Genomic DNA, 8,394 nt, shown 5'->3' with positions numbered 1-8,394 from the left:
CATGACCAAGATACCTGGCCAGTAACTTGGCATGAGCAACTTCTAGGCTGGTAACTATAACACCTATACAGAACTTGAATGAATGATTGTGTGAATGAATCGGTGTGTGTGTGTGTGTGTGTGTGTATGTATAAGGAATAAGTAGTGATAGGAATAAGGGTATGTCTACACTAAGAGAGTAGTTCGATTTTACTTAAATTGAATATGTGGAATCGATATTACAAAGTCGAACGTGTGTATCCACACTAAGGACAGTAATTCGACTGTGTGAGTCCACACTAATGGGGCAAGCGTTGACATTGGAAGCGGTGCACTGTGGGCAGCTATCCCACAGTTCCCGCAGTCCCCGCTGCCCACTGAAATTCTGGGTCGAGCCCCCAATGCCTGCTGGGGAAAAAAATGTGTGGAGGGTGGTTTTGGGTAACTGTCATCATCCAACCCTCACTCCCGCCCTCCCTCCCTGAAAGCGCCGGCAGGCAATCAGATCGCGCACTTTTCTGGTGAGTGACAGCGCGGACGCCACAGCACTGCGAGCATGGAGCCCGCTGTGACCATCGCTGCAGTTATGGCCGTTGTCAACACCTTGCACCTTATCATCCACCTTTTCCAGAGGCAGATGCTGAGAAATCGGGCGAGGAGGCTACGGCAGCGCGGTGAGGACATGAAGTCTGAGAGTGGCACAGACCTGTCACAAAGCATGGGACCCCGCGCCGTGGACATCATGGTGGCAATGGGTCATGTTGATGCTGTGGAACGGCGATTCTGGGCACGGGAAACAAGCACGGACTGGTGGGACCGCATAGTGCTGCAGGTCTGGGATGAATCACAGTGGCTGCGAAACTTTCGCATGCGGAAGGGAACTTTCCTGGAACTTTGTGAGTTGCTGTCCCCTGCCCTGAAGCGCAAGGACACCCGGATGCGAGCAGCTCTGACTGTCCAGAAGCGAGTGGCCATAGCCCTCTGGAAGCTTGCGATGCCAGACAGCTATCGGTCAGTCGCGAACCACTTTGGCGTGGGCAAATCTACCGTGGGGGTTGTTGTGATGCAAGTAGCCAACGCAATCGTTGAGGTACTGCTGTCAAAGGTAGTGACCCTGGGAAACGTGGAGGTCATCATAGATGGATTTGCCGCGATGGGATTCCCAAACTGCGGTGGGGCTATAGATGGAACTCACATCCCTATCCTGGGACTGGACCACCAGACCAGCCAGTACATTAACCGAAAGGGCTATTTTTCAATGGTGCTGCAAGCACTGGTGGACCATAGGGGACGTTTTACAAACATCAACGTCGGATGTCTGGGCAAGGTTCATGACGCTTGTGTTTTCAGGAACTCTGGTCTGTTTAGACGGCTGCAGGAAGGTATTTACTTCCCGGACCACAAAATAACTGTTGGGGATGTGGAGATGCCTATAGTGATCCTCGGGGACCCAGACTACCCGCTAATGCCCTGGCTCATGAAGGACCGTGTCCTTTTCTTTCTATGCTTAATCTGCGCCAGCCTCTGGGAGTGTGATGCCAGGGTAGGTCGGGAGACAGTCACAGCTGTGGGATGGGAAAAAGGGAGTGAATTCCTCAGAAAGATAAATTTTTTTGTGAACAAAGAACACAGTCTTTCTCTGTGAACAAGACCATGCACAGCACCTATCACATGCACACTCAGGACAAGGTCGAATTTTCGGCCTTCGCATTCAGTGCCTGGGGTCTTGCAGTGCAGATCAGACAAGCGGGGCAGGACAGCGGAATCTGGGTAGCAGGCTGATATGGTAAGCTGTAGACTTGTGGCTGCTTAAAACTTTAATAATAGCACTGCCCTCCTTTCACGTTCAAAGCAATGCTCCTAGCGTTGGCCAGTTCCTGCTGCCAGCAATCCGGCAAGCATGAACTCTGCCCCTGTCCCACCCCTCTCGCGGCTGTCCCCGGGAAAGATCCCTGTATGCTGCCCCTCTCCCACCTCCACTGCATGGCTGTAAACCGGTGGTTACAGTTCTGTAAAGGAACAGGCAAGCAGTCCCAATACTAACATTCCCCTAATTCAAAGCAGGTCACCATGAGCGACATCACTCTGATGAGGATTTCAGAGAAAGACAAAGAACGCATGCTTCGTGAAAGCCTGCAAAGACCAGGGCCGTATGCCGCCATGCTCTGCAAGGCAATGATCCCGGAGTACTTGCTGCTAGCCTGGTGCGGAAACGTTTCCTACTACGGAGGACACAACAAGGCCGCTCTCCCAAGGAACCTCATGCAAAGGCTTTCCAATTACCTCCAGGAGAGCTTCATGGAGATGTCCCATGCGGATTTCAGCTCTATCCCCGGACATATAGACCGAATTTTACTGTAGCTGCACTGGCTTGGACTAAACAGTAGAGCACCTAGGGCAAACCAATCATGATAAACCGGACATTGTTAGATTTTTTTTTTTTTTGCAGTAGTTGCACTGCCAAGGACTAAAACGTTAAGCGCCTAGGGCAAACTAATCATGAAAAACCCACTGTTAATATTAATGTTCTGTTCAAAATAAATGTTTACATATTGAAAACACTTACTGACTGATCCTTCCCCTGATTCTGGGTCCGGGTTAACGACTGAGGACGGTTGGTAGGTGATCTCTGTGAGGGTGATGAAGAGATCCTGGCTGTCTGGGAAATCAGCGTTGTAAGCACTGTCGACTGCCTCGTCCTCCTCATCTCCTTCCTCATCTTCCTCGTCCGCTAACATCTCCGAGGAAGCGGCCGTCGACAATATCCCATCCTCAGAGTCCACGGTCAGTGGTGGGGTAGTGGTGGCGGCCGCACCTAGGATGTAATGCAGTTCCTCGTAGAAACGGCATATCTGGGGCTGGGATCCAGAGCGTCCGTTTGCCTCTTTGGTCTTCTGGTACCCTTGTCTCAGCTCCTTGATTTTCACGCGGCACTGCGTTTCATCCCGGCTGTATCCTCTCTCTGTCATGGCTTTTGATATCTTCTTGTAGATCTTTGCATTCCGTCTTTTCGATCGCAGCTCTGAAAGCACGGACTCATTGCCCCACACAGCGATCAGATCTAAGACTTCCCGATCAGTCCATGCTGGGGCCCTCTTTCTATTCTGAGATTGCATGGCCATCTCTGCTGGAGAGCTCTGCATCGTTGCCAGTGCTGCTGAGCTAGCCACGATGTCCAAACAGGAAATGAGATTCAAACTGCCCAGACAGGAAAAGGAATTCAAATTTTCCCGAGGCTTTTCCTGTGTGGCTGGTCAGAGCATCAACAGAGTGGTGCACTGTGGGATAGCTCCCGGAGCTATTAGCGTCGATTTCCATCCACACCTACCCTAATTCGACATGGCCATGTCGAATTTAGCACTACTCCCCTCGTCGGGGAGGAGTACAGAAGTCGAATTTAAGAGACCTCTATGTCGAACTAAATAGCTTTGTTGTGTGGATGGGTGCAGAGTTAATTCAATTTAATGCTGCTAAATTCGACATAACCTCCTAGTGTAGACCAGGCCTAAGTATTCAAACAATGTTGTTAACTTTTATCTTTTGCTTTATCATTATATTTACAATAAATGTGGCATCTTTGCCTTATCCCTCTTAATAAGATCCTGCTGGTTTTTATTCTATTGGTAGAACAATGCTACCCGCTTCTTATTTACAATTTCACATGAAAGTGAGAACAGGCATTCGCATGGCACTTTTGTAGCTGGAGTTGCAAGGTATTTATGTACCAGACCATGCTAAACATTCGTATGCCCCTTCATGCTTTGGCCACCGTTCCACAGGACATGCTTCCATGCTGATGACGCTCATTTAAAAAATGTGTTAATTAAATTTGTGACTCAAATCATTGGGGGAGAAGTGTATGTCTCCTGCTCTGTTTTACCTGCATTAGTCCATATATTTCATGTTAGAGCTGTCTCGGATGATGACCCAGCACATCTTGTTCGTTTTAAGGACACTTTCACTGCAGATTTGACAAAACGCAAAGAAGGTACCAATGTGAGATTTCTAAAGATAGCTACAGCACGTGGCCCAAGGTTTAAAAATCTGAAGTGCCTTCCAAAATCTAAGAGGTATGATGTGTGGAGCATGCTTTCAGAAGTCTTAAAAGAGCAACACTCTGATGCAGAAACTACAGAACCCAACTACCAAAAAAGAAAATCAACCTTCTGCTGGTGGCATTTGACTCAGATAATGAAAATGAGCATGTGTAGGTCTACACCGCTTTGGATTGTTATCGAGCAGAACCCATCATCAGCATGGATGCATGTCCCCTGGAATGGTGCTTGAAGCATGAAGGGACATATGAATCTTTAGCACATCTGGCACATAAATACCTTGTGACACCGAATACAACAGTGCCATGAGAACACTTGTTCTCACTTTCAGGTGACATTGTAAACAAGAAGTGGGCAGAATTATCTCCTGAAAATGTAAACAAACTTGTTTGTCTGAGCAATTGGCTGAACAAGAAGTAGGACTGGGTGGACTTGCAGGCTCTAAAGGTTTACATTGTTTTATTTTTGAATGCAGGTTTTTTTTGTACATAATTCTACATTTGTAAATTCAACTTTCATGATAAAGAGATTGCACTACAGTATGTGTATAAGGTGAATTAAATTCTATTTCTTTTGGTTTTTTACAGTGCAAATACTTGTAATAAAAAATATAAAGTGAGTACTGTACACTTTGTATTATGTGTTTTAACTGAAATAAATACATTTGAAAATGTAGAAAAATCCTAAAATATTTAAATGGTATTCTATTGTTGTTTAATAGCTTGATTAATGATTAATTTTTTATTGCTTGACAGTCCTACTTAAAATCATTCCACTTTACACCTGCTGTCTTCCAAAGTGCACTTATTTCCATTGTCTCCAACCTTCTGATCTCTGTTTCATTCAAAGCAGCTGCTTCCAGATCACAGAGTAATATTGTTAATAGAGTGATTTGATAAATTTTCACTTTGGCACCAAATGCAATGTTTTCATCATTCTATAATTTCACCAATTTTTGTGCAGAACTTGTAGCTAAAGCACATTTCCTTTTTAACCTCATCCTTAATGAATCATTGGCACTAATCAAGCTTCCTAGGTACATATAAGATTTTACTTGTTCTATGACTTTGCTGCTGCACTTCAACACTTTATCTATTGTCCTTTTCCAAGATGCAATCACTTTGTGTTCTTAGCATTTAAGTCCAAATTGACGATACCAATTTTCCAAGGTAGCAAAGAGTATCATCATTAATTCAAATGTCTGCCAGTTATACGATGTCATCTGCAGAAGCTAAAGAGTTTAATTCTTGATCACCCAATGTCACGCTCTGATTCGTCTACCATTCTTTATGTTCAATTTAAGAACATGATGAAAAGCGACAGTGATTCCATGCCCCCTGTTTTACACCAAACTTTGACTTGAACCAGTTGCTTAATTTTCCACCAATTCTCACAACACTCAGGAGTCTTCATACATTATGTTTATAATTGCAGTTATCCTTTCTGGAACTCCTTATGATTTTACTATTTTCCATAATGCTTTCTTCCAAACCAAATACCTTTGTGAAGTCTTTAATCCCTATTCTTGCTTTTTCCCCATCAACTGTTGAAGCATGAATATCTGATCAATGCAACTTTGGCCTGACCTAAAGTCACACTGTTCCTTACCTACTACCTCCGGTAAAACTGGCATTAATCTGTTGATCATTACTTTCATCATGATTTTCCCCAGTACTGATAATAAACTTATTCCTCTATAAATATTTGGATCAGCAGGATGTGATTTCTTTAGGTTTGGTACAACTGTTTAGCCAGTTGACCAGTACCTCCTCTTGCTCCCATATTTTCTTATATATATTTTCCTAATGCTTTGATAGTACTTGTCCTGCTGGATTTTAGCAGCTTAGCTGTTATACTGTCTATTCCTGTAGCTATCCCATTTTTTTAACTGCTTCACCGCTTTTCCTATTTCTTCTTCTTTGGTGGTTCAGTGCGGATATCCATTCTGCCCTGCAAGCTGCCCTGTTCATCTAGCATGTCTAGAATATTTGCATCTGGATATATTACAGGATTCATCACTTTTTTTCAAAATGCTCCTTCCAAACTTCCAGCACCTATTTGGCATTTGCTATCAATTTATTGTTAGCCTATCTTACTGCTTGTATTATTGGCCTGATTGTGTTTGCATACAACTTTTTTGTATATCATTTTTATATCTTGTTTTCTTGATGCCTCCTCTAGTTTTGGAGCCTCTTTTTTCCAGAACTTTTGCTTGTCCAATGTTTGTGATTTCTTCACCACTGCATACACTTTTACTACTACTTTTCCAGAAGTCAACTTGTTTACACTTTTCCTGTAATGTTCTTCTTTTTGTTGCTTGTCCATTGTCATTGTTTGCTTACAGCCTAGGAAGATACTGGAAGGTGTATTTTGTATTGCATCCTTGAATATTTCATATCCCAGTCTGAAATGAGATTTCTTCATCATCTTAAATTAATGGCCTGAAAGTCCTTCCAAACATCACCTTGTATACCTCCCTCAGAACTTTCCTTTTAACTTAAGATCAAATGTGGTTCCAGTTTTTCTTGGACTTAAAATTAATCTTTCCCATTAGTAATTCATGTTCACTGCCACACTGGGCACTACTATCTAAAATCCAACAGTGACTTTTTATGCCCTTTTATTGATACTAATAATGTGGTCAATCTGGCTTTTGATTGGGCCATCTGGTAAATTCCATGTAATCTTTCTAAGGAAACCAAGTACCCCCCAATAATCATACTGTGCTTCTCACCGCAAGTTCTTAACCTTTTCCCACTACCATTAGCTGTCCCAGTGCTGTGTAGTCTAACACTTTTAATTTGCTTACCAGGTCCGCTACCAATGTTTGCATTCATATCTCCCATTATCAAAATCATATCTTGATCAGGACTCATCTACGATGCTGTCTAGCTGTTGATAAAATCGGACCACCTCCGCTGCTTCTGTTGGTGCATAAGAGCAGATCACATTTATGCAGTTTACTATAGGCAGTAGTAAACCTTGCTATGACATCTGTTCAGACACCAGTTTTGAGCTGTTCAATGTTCTCTTGTCCATTTCTGTCGCAACCTCATCCCTATGCTTTGCTTGTCCACTTGAATGTCCAGAATAAAAGAAAGTATAATTTCCAACTGTGAACTCTCCTATATCCAGCCAGTGTGTCTTGTGTATGTCAGCAAAGAAACTTGTAACTTCCTTAATTCCTCTGAAACTAGCTCAGTCTGGCCTAGAATTTTAATATTCAAACTCACAACACATGTAATATGTTTAGTCATTATCTGAAATCCATGACCATTTCCATTTGCTAGGCTTGATAGACTTGTTTCAAAATCCATATAAGTCAGTCAGTCTGGCTGTCTGTTTTATGACAAGTATGTTTTGGATGTTATAGCTTGTTAGGCCAATCTGCTTTATCCAGCTCATGGAATGCCATGTCATACCTGTTCCTAGCATGTCGGTAGGTTATCAGCAGTTGCACCCTAGTTTGCTTGTTCTCCATGGATAACAAGCTTGGACTACTGGGATCTGAAATCATTTTTTTTTCTTTGTCCTAAACATCTGGATAACTGCTTACTGCTATGTTGTTTATAAAATTAATAGAAAACCACATGGTGTGCATTTATAGTATGCCTGGCAACTAGCCTGGCATTGAGTTGGCTCAGAAATGGCAGAGAACAAAGGTGAGCTTTATGCCACCTTTTCAGTCCCTCCCACATTGTATTATTCCTCATCTACACCTAAGGATTTAGCTCATGATGAGCTCACATGAGTGTCTATTAAATACTACTGTAAATTGGCTTTCAAAAGTTTGAATGTGGATGCAAATCATGTTAATCTATTTTAAACAATGTTAATTTTCTTAACATGCTTGTAGTATGGACAGTGCTTCTATTGCAAGACTTTTTCTGATTATGGCTCTGTTGTGCTAAATTGCAATTAAATGAAGATTTTAACCATCGCTTTCCATGCTATTGAAATGTGCAACATTTCATGTGTCTTTTCTTCTAATAGTCCACAATCCTATTTAAAGAATCTAGGGTGCTTTCTAAGTGCCCACTAACAATCAAAGCTAGATGAGAAGAGGTATTAAATGCCTGAGTAGTGAATCAAGTAACCCCCTTTCTTCAGATCTCTTCCTACTTCTGAAGTCATGTCAGGTTCATGGCTCTCTCCTAAAAGTGAATACCCAAGGTTTCCAGACAGCTTTATGATTCCATGAAGATTTACAAGATCTGCCTATACACTACGCTTTGAATCCTGCTTTGTTGAAACTAAACTCTCATTCTCTCTCCCCACCTTGTGTTACTGTTTTTCAATACATATATTGTGGTACAAGCTCATCTTACAGGCTTATTGCAGGTTGTGAACTGTCTCTAGC

The sequence above is a fragment of the Malaclemys terrapin genome, chromosome 2 (genome assembly GCF_027887155.1).
Source record: "Malaclemys terrapin pileata isolate rMalTer1 chromosome 2, rMalTer1.hap1, whole genome shotgun sequence".
NCBI classification, from domain to species: Eukaryota; Metazoa; Chordata; order Testudines; family Emydidae; genus Malaclemys; species Malaclemys terrapin.
This window is presented reverse-complemented; position numbering follows the sequence as displayed.